This window comes from Dipodomys spectabilis, unplaced genomic scaffold (genome assembly GCF_019054845.1).
Source record: "Dipodomys spectabilis isolate Male_0828 unplaced genomic scaffold, ASM1905484v1 ptg000029l, whole genome shotgun sequence".
Lineage (NCBI taxonomy): Eukaryota > Metazoa > Chordata > Mammalia > Rodentia > Heteromyidae > Dipodomys > Dipodomys spectabilis.
In genome coordinates, this window is record NW_024870706.1 from 2,514,434 (window position 1) to 2,522,454 (window position 8,021).

An 8,021-nucleotide genomic window follows, 5' to 3' on the forward strand; every position below is an offset into this window, starting at 1 on the left:
AGAATAATTTTGTCTCAGTAAAACAAACCATCAACAAAAAACGAATACACAGTTGGAAGTTTGGCCTAATTTTGTCATTATGTTTTGAGAAGTCAAGTTCCTATTGAATGCAACTCATACATATCCTCACTTGTTTTTTAAATGCTCTCATCATTACAGAACATTCCTAGATGCAAAATAGCTCATGATTCCCATCCAAAAACTTGCAGAAGTAAGTAAGTCTCATTCTGTTGGATTCCAAATAAATGTTGAAGGATTACAAAAGCTTAAGTCTGGAGAAATAGCAAAGTTCGTCTAATGTAGGACTCTGTAGACCTTGTTAAATTAGAATTTAGATTTAAAATATATTTTTTGGTTTTGTTTGTAATTTCATATTCTATAGGATACTACAAAATTCTTTTTAAGTAGACGGATTATTTGAAAAATTCACAAAAGATTCTGGCATTCTATTTGCCTAGATATTATTTCAATAGCGTTATATTTAGAACATAGTTAATAGATAATTCACCCAGTTCATGTATACCATGTTAATGTGAATAATCCAGCAGAGTTGCCAACAAATGGATGACATGAATTTATACATTTAGAAAAACCAATTTTTTAAGGGTTTGGTTTAATATGGTATGAACAGGGTAATTGTGTCATCTGCTTTTTTCTCCCTATATGTACCACAGGAAGCCATTTCCTTATTTACGTTCCTCTGTATACATGGAGAAAAATGCTAGGTTTGGGGTTTGTTTTCAATTTTGTTTTTGTTTTATTGGTTTGTCCTAGAGCTTGAACTCTTGGCCTGGATAGGGTCTCTGAGCCTGTTTATGCTCAAGGCTCATGCCCTACCACTTCAACCTCAGTGCCACTTGAGTCTGGCTTTTGTGGAGAAGTTTTTGGAGATAAGATTCTAAAAAACCTTCCTGCCTGGGTGAGCTTTGAATCTTAATTTTCCTATCTTAGCATAGTGAATATCTATGATAACTTAAAAGTATAAATATAAATAATATTTGCAAGTGTTCTCATGTCAAGAATACCAGTGGAGGAAAAATGATGCAGCTCAGTTTATGGTGGTGTTCTTTTCAGAACAAGGAGGGTGTCACATTAGCAGAGGTGTAGTATTTTTTCAAAGTAGAGATAAGGTATTCATGATGTGAATTAAGGAATTTTAAGGTGTCGCTTACAAGTTGGAAACTGTTGGGCTAGTATGACTTTATGGCATAAATCTTGGGATTGATGGTCATAGACATAATAGCTTACTCTTATAAAAAAATTGCTTACTCTTGAATAATTAATTATTACACATGCTTCACAGTTTTATCCTCTATCAGAATGTGGCTATTTTTCTATTTACTTCTCAATCTGTAACACCCCATTGGAAACTGCATCTATTGCAGAAGTACATAACATGCAAACAGGTACTGTTTTGAATCTCTTAGGTATGTTGAGAATTTAAAAATGAGTAGTTATTAGTCATAGGAATTTTGAAGAACACATATATTCTGTCCTCTTATAAACTTACTTACTCTTAAAAGTTAAGGGTTTCCATAGCATTAAACTGTTTTCTGTTTTAGAATGAGAAAATACTAAATTTATTCTTTTTCGAAAAATTTGGCAAATATATTGTGAAAATACTGTCGAGTTGGATAACATGCAAGTTGATTACCCTCTGATAAAGAAGGGGGAATTAATTCAAAGTAGATGCCAAATAGTATTGATTTTTAAAATGTTACTACATAAAGAATATTATTTACTGTGCCAATACAGTGAAATTATATTTTATGCAGCTTATTTTTCAATTTTATTATAACAAAGATGTACAGTGGGGTTAAAATAATTGTAAGGTATTAAATCATAACTTTTCAAACTTGGTAACACTCCCTCATTTTTCTCACAGTTTTCCTTCACCCCTTCACCGCTCACAAGTTGTAAAGTACATTTCCAAAATATTGTCTTGTGAGTATTGCTACTGCATTGGTTTGCCTTTTGTCCTTTGTCTCACCATTATGCTCACCATCGTCTCACCATACAGCAGGGATAAACCATAGGGGAACACCCCAAAGAAAACAGAAATCACATAGTTCATCAAAAACAACAACCACAAATGAAAAAAAAATCTGGTTCCATATCTTGGAATTCATTTTGCTTATCATCGTCTAATATGGTAATATATACGCATAACAAAGCCACTAGAAAATAATAGCTGCATGGATACTATATCTTGAAAACAGCATGTTAACATTTTGATGGAAAAGGTGGAATTAGGATTGGTGAATTTGCGGTTCTGATAAAGGATTTTCAAGGGTTTTAAAGTTATGACAAGTAAAATTTAACTGTTCAAAATTTTTAACAACTTAGCCTATTAAGAAAATTTAAAATTGCCTGGAAGAATAGGCTTTCATGCAAAGAAATCCAAGGAGACTTAGTAGAGAGGGAGCAATGTGGATGAAGATGGCTCTTTTTCACACTAAACAAACAAACCTCAGAAACCTTGCTGTAAGTCCTGTAGGATCCCTTGGAATTGTCCTTACCCAGGAACTATATTCTCACTGTTTGAAACCAGATTGTATTGGAATTTAAATTAAAAGTTCTTAAAAAAATAAGGCATCAAAATTTGTAAATTTACCTTTAATTACCAAACAGTAATTCTCTGAAAAAGATAATTTGAGTCAAAATATTTAGGGAGAAAGTGTCCTCCACAATAAAAGAAGGTGTTGGTATTACACATTTCTGTTTGTAACACTTTCCACAATGTCTTTGGACGTGAAGCAGTGAAACACAGAAAAAAATTCTGATTGGAAACTTCAAACCAATGATTTGACATTTCTAAGTGGCTCACAAAAAATAATATTCTTATTAATATGAGATAGTGAAGACTTCTTTTATTACATATGCCAAAAAATTTAGAAAAGAATTGAGCAAATGGAAAAAATAATAAAAAAATTTTCTTAGAAGCCTTAGCTAAGCATAATGACTTCAGCAGTGAAGGGAGGCCAAAACTTTTTGATATAAATTGTGTTAGTATTTTTACTCCCTAAAGTGATTTTACAGAGCACATTTGGCTCACTACAATGCAGAACTGATTGAATGAAGACATGGAAATATATTCCACATCCAAATGAGGCAACTTAAAGAGGTTTAAAAGAGAAATAATGAAGATGTAGCAGTGGTGGAGCCCGTATGGTCCTTCAGCTTCACTAGACTTGAAGCCAAGAACCTGTGATTAATTGGAACTCCGGCAAAAGATAAGAGGACATAGAAGTAGGACATAGAAGCATTGTCCTTTTGTAACAGACACTTTCTTCCAAGGTATGGGTGATTTAACTCTATTCTCCTCCATACAACTTGGTGAACAAATGCAAGACCAAGAGAGAAATAATCTATTGAAATAATTTTGCATAGAATAACTTCACTGTTCCTGATATGGTATCTAAGGAGAATCTTAAGAGAGAAGATAAAAAGTGCAGTATTTTTTGGTTTCCTCTAAGCATCTTGTTAGCAAATATATCTTTGAGGTTAGACAATTCTGATTGAACCAAGTCATGTAGTACTTATTTTTGTGGGCACTTTAGATACAAGAAGTCTTTCAAGGTAAAAGAAAAAATATATAGCCAAATATTTGTGATCACAGCCTCTTGGACAGTTTTCTGGAGACAAAGATTTACTTTAGATTTCTCCTCATTAAAATAGATGTTGTTTCATGGCAACCAAATGCAAAAGGGAAGTTTTATGGACTCACTTGGCCAATTAAACAGAATGAAAGAAGAAAATGGCAAATAATATTTAATGAAATTACTTTGACCAATTACTTTGCCAGAAGAAAGAAGAAAAAATATAATTCAAAAGCAATTTGACTTAAAAGTATCAAGAAAGAGTAGTGAAGAGAGATTAGAGAAAATATAGAGGATTGTTTTCTCTCCAGTGGAGTAATGGGTTCTTGATCTTGTTTCTTCCATTCTACCTCACAAGCTACCAAGTGTGTCTCAGGACTGGATTATCCAGTTCAGACAGAAAACTCGTAGAAGAAAGATACTGTTTGCAGCAGATATAGGTGATTTATAACCTTAGACAATCTAATTCTGTTCAAAATTCTCCCTATCCCAAACTTCCCTCTTTGAACAGCTTTGTTTGCTTTTCCCAAGACTGCCCTTCATTAACTGATTAAAATTTTGAGTGGTCATATTCATACTCTCTAGAGATTGCTGTTTGGTTGTGATTTTTGTGTGTTTTTGTTTCTTGTTGTGTTCTTTAACTGAATTTTAAAGGGTTGTGCAATTGTGTTACAGTTAAATATATCCATCTAATTGTCCAATACTCGTAGATCAGAGTCACTCCTTCCATCATTCTCAACCAACCCTTTCTCCAAGATTTATTTCCAATTTACCACTTCCTTCATCATATGTGTACATTCAGTATTCTAACTGTACCTGCCCCTTGTTCATTTTTCATTCATTCTATGTCTTTACTATAATTCCTCTCTGGTTTCAACTTCCTGATTGTCATTCTGTTAAACTGTCTATTAATACTTTGAAAAGTTTATATACATTCCATGGAGTTTCAATCCTGCATATTCTTTAACTGATGCCAGTTTATATTTCCATAATTCATTCATCTGCAGCAACAATTTGCAAGACTGGAGATGGGAAGCACCTAAACATGATTTTATTCTCAACTGTTTGTAAGATTAATCTTTAGTCAAAAAGAAAGTTAAAAAAATGGCTTAGAATGTATTCCTAACTATGAATTTTTATAAATGGCTTTGTACAATGGTGTGATTCTTTTATTTTACATGGAATAATATTTTCTACTACCTATAAGTTTTGGAAAAAGAAGAAAATTAAAATTTATTCCTAGAGAGGAATATGATAGAAGTAGAAGACAGATACTATGTTTGTCATATCTCTGATAAGTACCCATATTCAAGACTTAAAGTCATATTTCTTACTATGTTAGACAGAGGGAAAACATAAAATAACATATAATAAGGCAACTATTTGTGATTTTTTAAAATGTACCTTATTAAATGATGAAATTTATTAGCTAATGTTTGGGTTTGAAATTTAGGAGGTTGATCTATTTAACACATTTCTGAAAGGCTCTTACTGAAAAACACAAATTGTGGGTGGTAGTATTTCTACACTTTAATGAATGGTTGAACATGTTTGGCATTAGTGCTGTATAAATAATTCAACTCTATTTAACTTGCTCCCTACACTTGAAAAACTTGTAATGTCACTAAGTATCATCAACTTGTCAAATGTTATTTTGGCGAAATTGATTTTAAAAAGTATATTTGAAAATGAATATACTTTCAGATTAAATGTAGATTATCATTGGTTTGAGAGTGACATTTTTATACCACAGAACCATGTTGTACTGAAGTCCCTGTGTTTTGAAGCACTCCTTAGTGCTTCAAATGTTTTTCTGAATTACATTTGACCTCTAAGTCAAGTTTTCGGGCTTTGGTAGACCAATTATGGATCTGTCCTTCCAGGAACTATTTTTGGCCCACTTATGTTGGAATAAAATCTTTCGTTAATCATAGGTGAGGGGTATTAAAAATAAACATATGACACTTTGTGAACTTGTTCACTCATATGGGCTGGTCATCTGTAAGTTGAATGTTTGAATTACAGTACTTTCTCTCAAATTTTGTGATCTCATCCTTCATTTTAAGTTGCCTTGCATTTCACAATTGTTTACTGCTAATTCCTGCATCTCAAGGAATTGGGGCCCTGAAATATAGGAAATGCGAAATTGAGATGGGTCTTCAATTACTTTGTGTTGATATGTTGCATGGGCCTTGGTGAAAAGTCTTGCCCCTGTTATCTGATGATGCAGGTAACTGGGACCTGGGATCCTAGGACCCATGGGTACTGCAGAAAAATAATATTTTTTAGACATCTTAGCAAAATTTGGGAATAATCAGTAGGAATGCTTCAGAAATATGGAGAAAAACAGTTTGGGACAGGCGAGTTAAAACAATAAACAGAGCAGCAGAGTAAAATCCATTACAGATTAGAGGAAAACATTGTTTTTTTACCATGTGGATTCAGAAGGCAAAGAACAGTTATAATGTATCACAAGTTTATACTAAAAACATTGCATTGATACTTTTTATAGTCTAATATATATTTTAAACCTAATTATTTATATTCCAATTCTATTTATTGGAAAAAAATAAATATCAATTTATTTGTCAAATTATCAACTAATTCTAGTAAGTTTCATTGTGTGAAATATAAAATCAGCACATATAAATGTAAAATGTATGACTATATATAATTAAAAGGCACACATTTTGCATTTTTCTGTTGTAGTTACTGTATCAAAGGCAACTCTGTTTTAAAGTATTATTCCATTATCTCTACCTCAGTGTTTGATAGAGTTAGACCTAAAGTTTTACCATTTGTAGATTTACAGCATGGAGGAAAGAGGAAACTCTGTGATTAAAACATTATCAATTTAATGCCTAATAATGAGGAGAAACATATGCACTTCTCCTGCAACTCTGAAAATATTTGGTTATAAAAAGGCAGTAGTGTAATTTCCTCCCTGGTTGGATCGTAGACAGGCCAGAACAGAAAGTAATCATGCATACGAACAATTTTTCCACCTTCTTGGCTTTAGCTACTTTTGAAATGGAAGGTATAAGAAACAATTATATTTTGATAAAATACCTTCTAGTCTGAACAGTTCTGTTTGAACGGTTCATCTCTCTATGATCTCTTGTAACCAAGATTAGTTTTGTTCTAGTAAGAAAATCTTTGCTGTCAGGGTAAGATATTCTAGTTGGTATGTTACCACATGGAAGAAGGGTAAAGGCTCAGGTAGACATTTGTTCCAGTAACACCTCATTTGGGAAATTGTCAGCTGAAGAAGTTTAGAAGTAGCTCTTAAGCAATGCTTACTTGGAATCCATTAGGTCCACAAAGCTAATTCAATTGGATAAATAAGTACTTGAAAAAGCCATCACCTTTGGACCTATCTATAAATAATTAAGAGTACGATCAAATACCAAATAAAAAGACTTAATATAGTCATTGACAAAAAAATTTTGCAAATGTGAGCAATCGACTGATCAATATAATTTTTTTCCACTATTCACAGAATTTAAGGGAAATAAGATCGATAGCATTGTTAGGAACAATAAGGTTTCCTTCTTACAAGTAGGCACCCATAGATATAAGCCTGTATAAAGATTGCATCATTAACTACTTAAATTTAGAGGATATTACGTGCTTCAGCAGCACGTATACTCAAATTACAATACAGAGATTAACATGGCACTTGCACAAGGATAATATGAAAATTTGAGAAGTATTCCATATTTTTCATTCTTCAGATGCAAGAAATGAAAAACAGTTATTAAAAAGTTGATTACAAAATTACAAGTGTAACAATACACGTAATTCATATTATTAAATTTAGTTTGACACCAGTGTATTAAATCTTCACCTAAGAAAGGCGTTTACATAGCATAAACTTTACAAAACTTTTCAAATTAGACAACACTGACATTTTATCCCAAAGAAAAATAATATTAAGACCTAGAATAAAAGGAATCAAACTGTTCTATATGGAATGCAATCGGAAAGGACACATTAATGAACCTATATATTATAAAATAATGTAGAATTCAAAGTATATCTAGGAGAAAATAAATTATGAACATTATGCGAACATAGAATATAGAATATCTTAAAATATACTTTTTCAGACAAGCATCAGAAATATTTTAGTTTCTGTACTACTCATTTCAACAGGTAAATTAAAATTATTTCTGATTAAAAAATCACAAACTCTGAAGAAATTATTATACATGTATACAAAAACTATTGAATACATTTTTACATCCAAGGCAGGAAATTCACTTGGAAGAATTCCACGGAATCCATGAATTTTTACAGTAAAATATTGGTGCTGCCGGGCACTGGTGGCTCATGCCTATAATCCTAGCTACACAGGTGGCTGAGATCTGAGGATCATGGTTCAAAGCCAGCCTGGGAAGGAAAGTCTGTGGTACTCTTATC

At 32.3% G+C, this 8,021-nt stretch overlaps 1 pseudogene; it reads left to right on the top strand.

The window, feature by feature from the left end:
- Positions 1-7,226: 7,226 nt before the first annotated feature.
- LOC122104637 lies at positions 7,227-7,323 on the top strand (annotated as a pseudogene).
- The last annotated feature ends 698 nt before the right edge of the window (positions 7,324-8,021 follow it).